This window comes from Phascolarctos cinereus, unplaced genomic scaffold (genome assembly GCF_003287225.1).
Source record: "Phascolarctos cinereus isolate Bilbo 61053 unplaced genomic scaffold, phaCin_HiC Scaffold_5;HRSCAF=322, whole genome shotgun sequence".
NCBI lineage: Eukaryota > Metazoa > Chordata > Mammalia > Diprotodontia > Phascolarctidae > Phascolarctos > Phascolarctos cinereus.
In genome coordinates this window covers 321688080-321695787 of record NW_027555958.1, presented here as the reverse complement: position 1 = coordinate 321695787, position 7708 = coordinate 321688080, and positions in this window count along the sequence as shown.

Sequence of the window (7708 nt, the reverse complement as noted above, 5' to 3'; positions counted from 1 at the left end):
GTTATGGTTACAAAGTGACATCCTGTAGTCTAGAACGATGTTGATTGAGCTCTTCCGACCTAAGCCTTTGAACCACGGTGGCCCCAGGGATGACCCAATTCCCTTTGACTCATCTGAGGTCCCTTGTGTAGACCTCGAAGTCTCAACTCCCAGTTCCAAGTCCGGACTGTCCTTTGGTATGGAATCCCACTCTCCTGTACTGTTGCTTAGCCCCTCCTCACAATGATTTTGCCTTTGCCCCCCCACCCCGTTTCAGTTTGAGGGGAGTGTGTGTGTAGGAGGACTGAAAAGTCAGGGAGGAGAAAGGGAAGACTGGAGATAGAGGAAGAGAGCAGTGGTAGTTTCCTTGTAGATGTCATGCCCTACCCTTTGCCTGGTTCCCTTTTCTTAATCGTTAGCCCTGATAGTGAAAAGAAGTCATATTTCTTGGTGGAAGTTTCTTGGTTTCTGTTGGTAGAATCTGGCAGACAACCAGGTCTGTCATCTGGTTATCTTATGTGTCATATCCTCTTTGGAACTCTCCCTAATTCATCTTCTTTCTCCCAAATTGAATCATTAAGTTCAGAAAAGCCTTAGACTGACCTTCCCCTTGATTTCTTTTAGACTTTAGGTACATAGGATGGCATTTGGGGACTCTGAATCCTTCTTGACTTTTCCTAAGATTAACCCCAGAGGCTGTTCCCACACAGTGGAGAGGCTGCCTTCACCCACTCTACAGCTATAACATTTAATCACACTAATTGCCCGTAACCTGGCTTCTCTAATACCCTCTGGGTGTTTGGCAAAAATTGTTTCCCCCTTTCCAGCTCCAGAAATACTCTTGGGCTTCCTTGATTTTGGCAGATAGAAGGGTTAGAGTTAGCTTTGAGGGTGGGCCTCTCTTCCAATGTCTATGGGTCTCCTCAGAACCCCTTTTAGTTGTCAAGAGTGATAAAAAAAAGTTGAAGACGTCAATATTTTACCAGTTTCTAGACCAACGTTTCTTAATCTTCTGTCCATGGACTTCCCAAGAGGTCAGTGGATAGGTTTCAATGGGTCCATGAACTTAGATGGAAAAAAAAATTATATTTTTATTTCAATGTAAGCGATTTCCCTTGGAATCATATATTTTATTTTATGAATTAAAAAAAAAAACACCATTCTTCTGAGAAGGGGTCCATAAGCTTCACCAGACTTCCAAAGGGTCCATGACACAAAAAGGTTAGCAACTCCTGCTTTAGCCCATGCTCAAATAGGCCTCATATGGCCTTAGATTCTCAAAGGATCTGTAGGCACTTAAATATTTATGACTTCCTGACTCAACTTTTGAGTTGCTACTGACCAAGAATCCCTTCTACAACATACTAAATAAATTGGTCAACAAGGATTTACTTGAAGCCATTAGTGAGGGAGGATCCATTACCTTCCAAGACAGCCGATTCCACTTTGGATAGCTCTAAATGTTAGGAGGATTTTTCCTGCCATCAAGCCTAAATCTACTTCTCTGTAACTTCCAGTGGGCTGCTTCTAATTCTGCCCTCTGGAGCCAAATGGAATATGTGAGTGAGAGAGGCAATGTGATGCAATAGAGCAAGCTCTGAAAATGGAATCAGAAAATTGAGTTCAAATTTCAGTTTTCCAACTTACTCCCCCTGTGACTTTGGGCAAATCATGTGCCTTTGGGCAATTCATTTTTTACATTTATAAGATTAGGGATTTGGATGAGGTGATCTCCAGCTGGTCTATGATCCTGAATCTAATGCATCTTCCATATGTTAGCCCTTAGGTCCTGATGGAAGAGGAAGGCTCATCCTAGGACATCCTCTGTGGCCACATCTGTTTTCTTGAACAGTCTTAGGCTCTCCATGCAGATATTTTCCAATTACAATGAAGAGAATGAGACAAGACAGGGGTGAGGACTCCCTTTTGAGGGAAGTCATCATAAGAAATAGACCTTATTTGATAGAGGAGAGAGATGGTCCGGGTATGTGTGAGTTGTTGGGGGGAAGCAGTAATAGTAGAGGGATATTTGGGGGGAAGTGTGAGAAGATGTAGAAGTGTGGGTGAACACATATGAGGGAGACTGTTGGGGTGAAGTCTGAGAATGTGTGTGACAGAGAAATGTTAAGAAGTGTTGGAGAGGGGAAAGGTCTTTAGGTATGTGATGGAGGAATTGGGAAAGGCAGACTTGTAGGTATGTAGGGAGGAGATGGGAGAAGTCTCACTACCAGAGATAGTGCCAGGATGGAGAGAGTTAGAGCTTATAATTATGGTCCTGAGGCATAAATAGCCCTTTACCCCAAGAAGTAGTTTTAGTTCAGTCCTTTGCTTGAAGCAGATTAAGGCTTTTTTCCCTACTCCTCATCCCCCTTACCTACAGTCCATTTTCACAAATCTACCATTAACTCTTTTCCCTGTAGTTTTGGCCTATTGTAAGAACCCCTCGAGGGTCATGTGGTTGTAGGATACTTCTCCCTGTTTTTTTTTTTTGGTGAGGCAATTGGGGTTAAGTGACTTGCCCAGAGTCACACAGCTAGTGAGTGCTTTGTGTCTGAGGCTGGATTTGAACTCAAGTCCTTCTGACTCCAGGGCTAGTGCTCTATCCACTGCATCACCTAGTTGCCCCTCTCCTCCCTGTTCTTAGATCCTTTCTTTCTCCTCAGTAGCAGATGTATAGTTAGCTTCTCTCCAATGGGCCACATCTTAGAAAGATAGTCATTTCTTCTCTTTTTCAAACCCAGTCTCTTACCCCCAACACTCTATGCGTGCATGCATGAGTGTGTGTGTGTGTGTGTGTGTGTGTGTATGGGTAGTGGTGGGGTGAGTGTTATCTAATCTGGCCCAGGCTTCTTAAAGTTGCTAATTCCTCTTTTCTTTCATGTATCATCCTTCTCTCTCCTCTTCCTTTTCCCTCTCCTTGTAAGACTAACAATACCAGCTACGTGAGGCAGGAGAAAGGCACTGGTCACCCGAAGTATCTGGACATCAAACAGACTTTGTGCGAAAGGAGTCTGGCCACCCTTTGGGGCAACTAATCCTTTCCTTGCCCCCCCCCCCCAGTCAGTAAAACTTGTTTTACTTCTTAAGGAACTGAGTATTGGGAAAGGGTTGTGACTGTTGTATTCCATACAGATACAGTGACCAGAGAGGACTTGGTTTAAGGCTGGGGGTGGTGAGTGGTTCTTCTCTGTGTTAAAGATGATATAATCGAGAATAGCAGATAGAGAACTGATCTTGAAGCCAGGAGACACGGCTCCAAGCCCTTTTGACATATACCAATTGTGTGGCCCAGGGCAAGTCGTTTAACATCTTAGAGCCTTCAGAAAACTTTCTGAGACTGGTGACTGCTCTGCAATTTATCATCTGCAGGTCTAAGAGAAGTTTTCCTCCTCTTAAGTTTCCTGCACCAATGACATCCCAGTCTGTGAGTCCCCCTTTCAAAAGGGGGTGGTTGTAACGCTCCTGGTTCTGCTCAATCCAAGTATCGCCTCCTACAAGAAGTGACTTTCCCCTGGTTACTCGGGCTTACCCCCTCCGATTACTTGGCATTTACTTATTCCATGTACATATTGTTTTTCCCTGCTAGAATGCAGAAGAAAGGCAGATGGAGGGGTTAGAGGTTAGCTCTGAGTATGGGTCTCTCCCAGCCTCAGACTGGGGGGAAAGACCCTGCACCCTCCAGGCCACATGTGTCCTTCTAGGTCCTTGGGTGCAGCCTTTTGGCTGAGCCCAAATTTTACAGAACAAATCCTTTTATGAAGGGGATTTGTTCTGTGAAGTTTGGATTCAGTCAAAGGGCCACACTAGAGGACCCAGAGGGCCATATGTAGCCTTGAGGCTGCAGGTTCACTACCTCTGCATCTATACCCATCTTAGTCACTAGGTGAAGAGGCTGAAGAAATCAATATTTTTGCTGAGTGCCCCCTTTTTGTTTTTATACCCCGTCTGCCTAGCATAATATCTGGCACATAGATATTTAACCTATTTAAAAAATCATTTTAAAAATGAGTTTTAATTGATATCTTTTTGTGTTTTTTCTTAAAATATCACACAATTACTCCCACTGTCCTTCCCCAGAGCCATCCTATATGACAAATAATATTTTTAAAGACCAAAAGAAAACAAAAAGAAGGGGAAAATGTCAGCAAAACTGATCACTACATAAAGAAAAGTCTGAAAATATGTGCAGTGTACCACATTCACGGACCTCTCACCCCTGCAAGAAGTTAGGACGGGGGCATGTCTTATCACCTCTCTTTTTTCCTTTTTTTAATTAATTTATTTTAAACTTAAATACATAACAAGAAAAGAAAAAGAAACATTATAAACTTAAATACAAACTAAAAAAAGGGGAAAAAAGCAATACCACACGCACAGCAGAATGTAAGAGAGGATTCAAAATATACAGCAATAAATTTCCGTTTCAAGAAGGACTATATAATAAATGTTATGCATTGTGTTCAGAGCTGTCCATCTTTTCTTTGCTTCCTTGTAAGTTTTCTTTTGTTCCCCACTGTGCACTTTTTCTTTGTTCTTTTTTTCCTCCTTCTCCCCCCTCCCCAGAAGGTACAATTAAGGGACGATACACACACACACACACACACACACACACACACACACACACACACACATACATACGCGTATGATATCTCTTCTGAGCTATGCTTGTTCCATGTAATTTTGCAACATTCCCTTTTGATTTATTTTGTGGTTGTTCTTTCCATTGGCGTTGTTTCCGTCATCATGTGTATTGTTTTCTTGACTCTGCTTTCTTTACTCAGCAGCAATTCATGTAGATCTTTCCATTATTATTTGTATTTACCACATCCATCACTTCTTACAGCATAATAATATGCCATTACATTCAAGTACCACAATTTATTTAGCCATTCCCCAATCAATGGACATCTACTTTGTTTCCAATTCTTTGCTGCCACAAAAAGTATTGCTGTGATTATTTTATTGTATTTGGTGACTTCTTATCAATGGCCTAGTAGAGGAATCTCTGGGTTAAAAGATTATGGGCATTTTAGTTGTGCACAGTAAGCTATTAATAAATGGTTGATCAAATGAATTAAATGGACTCAGCACTGAATTAATTGTGCTGATGCCTAACCCAGAGTTTCTTAGGGATGGAAGTCTAGAAAAAGCTTCTTTAGTCTTCTGACCAGGGAAGGAGGACTGTCTAGGATACTAACTTTTATCCATTCATTCCATATCTTCTGTCAACCACCAGCTTTCCTTCCCAGTCCTAAGTCTTCTGTTCTTCCAGAAGTGAAGGAAAGATGGTTTTTTGTGGTATTTTGTGGGTGGGGCTGCTGGAAGCAGGGAAGGCTACCTCTTTCATTCATAGAGGACAGTGAGTTTCACCAAGGAGTACCCCTTGGCTTTTAGTAATCCTCCCTTGTCTGTACCCGACCTCTCCATTCAATGTGAAAAGAAATAAATTCCTGAATTTATCCTGTACCTGCACATAAGAAATCAAAGAGAATATTTTTTTTCATGAAGCAAATCTTATTCCATACATAACAATATTTTTAGTATCATAAAGTTACCAAATGTTTGTCAAACTAATAAGACTTTCGATTCTCGTTTCTTGTCGACCCAGTTTTATTTATAGTTTGTTTTTTGAAAGAGATACCCACATACCATATTCAGCCCCTGGTTTGTTTCTTGCTTTGGATTTGAGCAAGAATCTTGATTCATTAAGTCAATTGTTATAAATGGAATTAAAACTTTGTGACCATCTAGTAAGAATGAGATTGTTTCTCCAAGGGTGCACCAAAAATGTGATTCCATTGACTGGAAATTTGGACTTACTGGTTATTTCAGAGATCAATTAACTTATCTTTCACTGGATCATAGTTGCTGACTTTTTTTCTCCAGGTCACTAGGAAAAAGATTTTGCATCCAAACCTCATTCATTTGATTTTGGTCAGAAGGAATTATTCTTTTAACTCTCAAATTTTTCAGATATATTCTCTACCTTTTCTATCTTGCCCCCACCTCGTTATTCTTCTTTCTATAATCCATATTTTTTTTTCCTATCACTTTTGGAATATTTTAATTAGATAATATCATTGTTGCCATTTATTTCCTGTACTCTCTTGATAAACTTGCCATATATCCTGTGGGCAGGACAAACACCCCAAGTTGGGAAGCCCTAATAAAGATGTTGTTGTTGCTTATGCCATTAGGAAATTGCTGGGCAGAGGTCTAGAGCTGTGGTTTCTGCACTTGCCCCTTAGAACTCCTTATGGACTGTGGTTATCTCTTCCCCAAAAAACTGGTGCAAGGGGGTGGAGCTGTACCTTGGGCTGGCTAACTGTGGGGGAGGTGACAGAGGGGGGAATGACACTAGGGACAGTCTTATAGTCTGTGAAACTTTCCTCTGAGAAGTATTCCTCCAGTTTATGCCTTTCCTGAAGTTTTTTTGTTTGTTTGCTTTTGTTTTTGCCTTTTCTCTTGCCTCATTCTGACCTAATCCCTGTGAGGGATATATGTGTGTGTGTATGTGCATTATGTGTATGTGTGCATTATGTGTGTATATATGTATGTAGGTATAGACAGGTATATGGTAGGTGTACATATGTGTATATATATCGCATATGTGCATGTATGTGTACATGCACATATATGGGTTTGTGTGTAAGTGTATATACATAAATATATGTGCACACGCATGTATGTATGTGTGTCTGTGTGTGCAGGTATGTACTGTATATGTGTATGCACATATAGCTATGTATGTATGTATGTATGCATACGTATATGTTTATGTGTATGTGTGTACATATGTATATATTATACTCACTTTACTAGCGAAGGCACTGAGGTAAAAAGTAACCTGTTTCAGGCTGAAGAGCAGTCTCTAGTGTCAGAACTAGGGTTACCAAAACTGAATAAATCTTGATGTAGAAGTGAGTGACTCTAACCTCCTCCTTTGCTGTGTACTTCCCCCTCCTTCCCCCTCTTTCCCGATGTTTCCTTGGCTGTAAAGTAGGAATAATCAGCTGTTCCCTCTCTCTTCTCTGCCCCTCCTTCTACTACTTCCAGGGTGGTTTTAGCTTCCAGGAGACGATGACACAGAGAAGGGTTTGGGGCCTGGGGCTGTGGATGAGGTCAAGGTATCATTAGTTTGTCTGGCTCCTCTAGGATTAGAACCTCCTCATAGCTGTGGGACTCTCGATTCTCCCCCAGCTCTCTTTGTCCTCCTACACTTTGCTGGAATATCTTGGGCAATCAACTTTCTGGCCTGCTTTGGACCCTGGTTTCTTCTGTAAAATGGGAAACATTCTCTCTGCCTCTTAAGGCAGAGGAATGAGAGTGGCATGAGATCATAGGAATACTCTCCCAGGGTGTGCCAGTATACCTGGCCCGTTCTTTATTTGGTCAACGAGCATTTATTAAGCACTCACTATGGGCCAGGAGCTGTGCTAAGCTTAACAAAAGAAATCGAAAGGCACCATCCCCACCCCAGTCCCTGTTCTCAGAGTGTATTTTCTAAAGGGTTGCATGCCTGTGCATGAGAATTGTTGATCATGGGGATGAAGTTGGCAGGGGAGCATTTGTCCTACAGATTTCTATGGAGCTGAGCTTCAATTGTGACCTCTCTTGGGTTCTATAAGCTAACCCTCCCTGGGGATGGGGAAATAGATGTAAGAGAGGGACCTCTCCAGTGGAGATGCCACTGGTTGCCTGTGTCCATGTTCTGGAAAAGGTGGCCAAA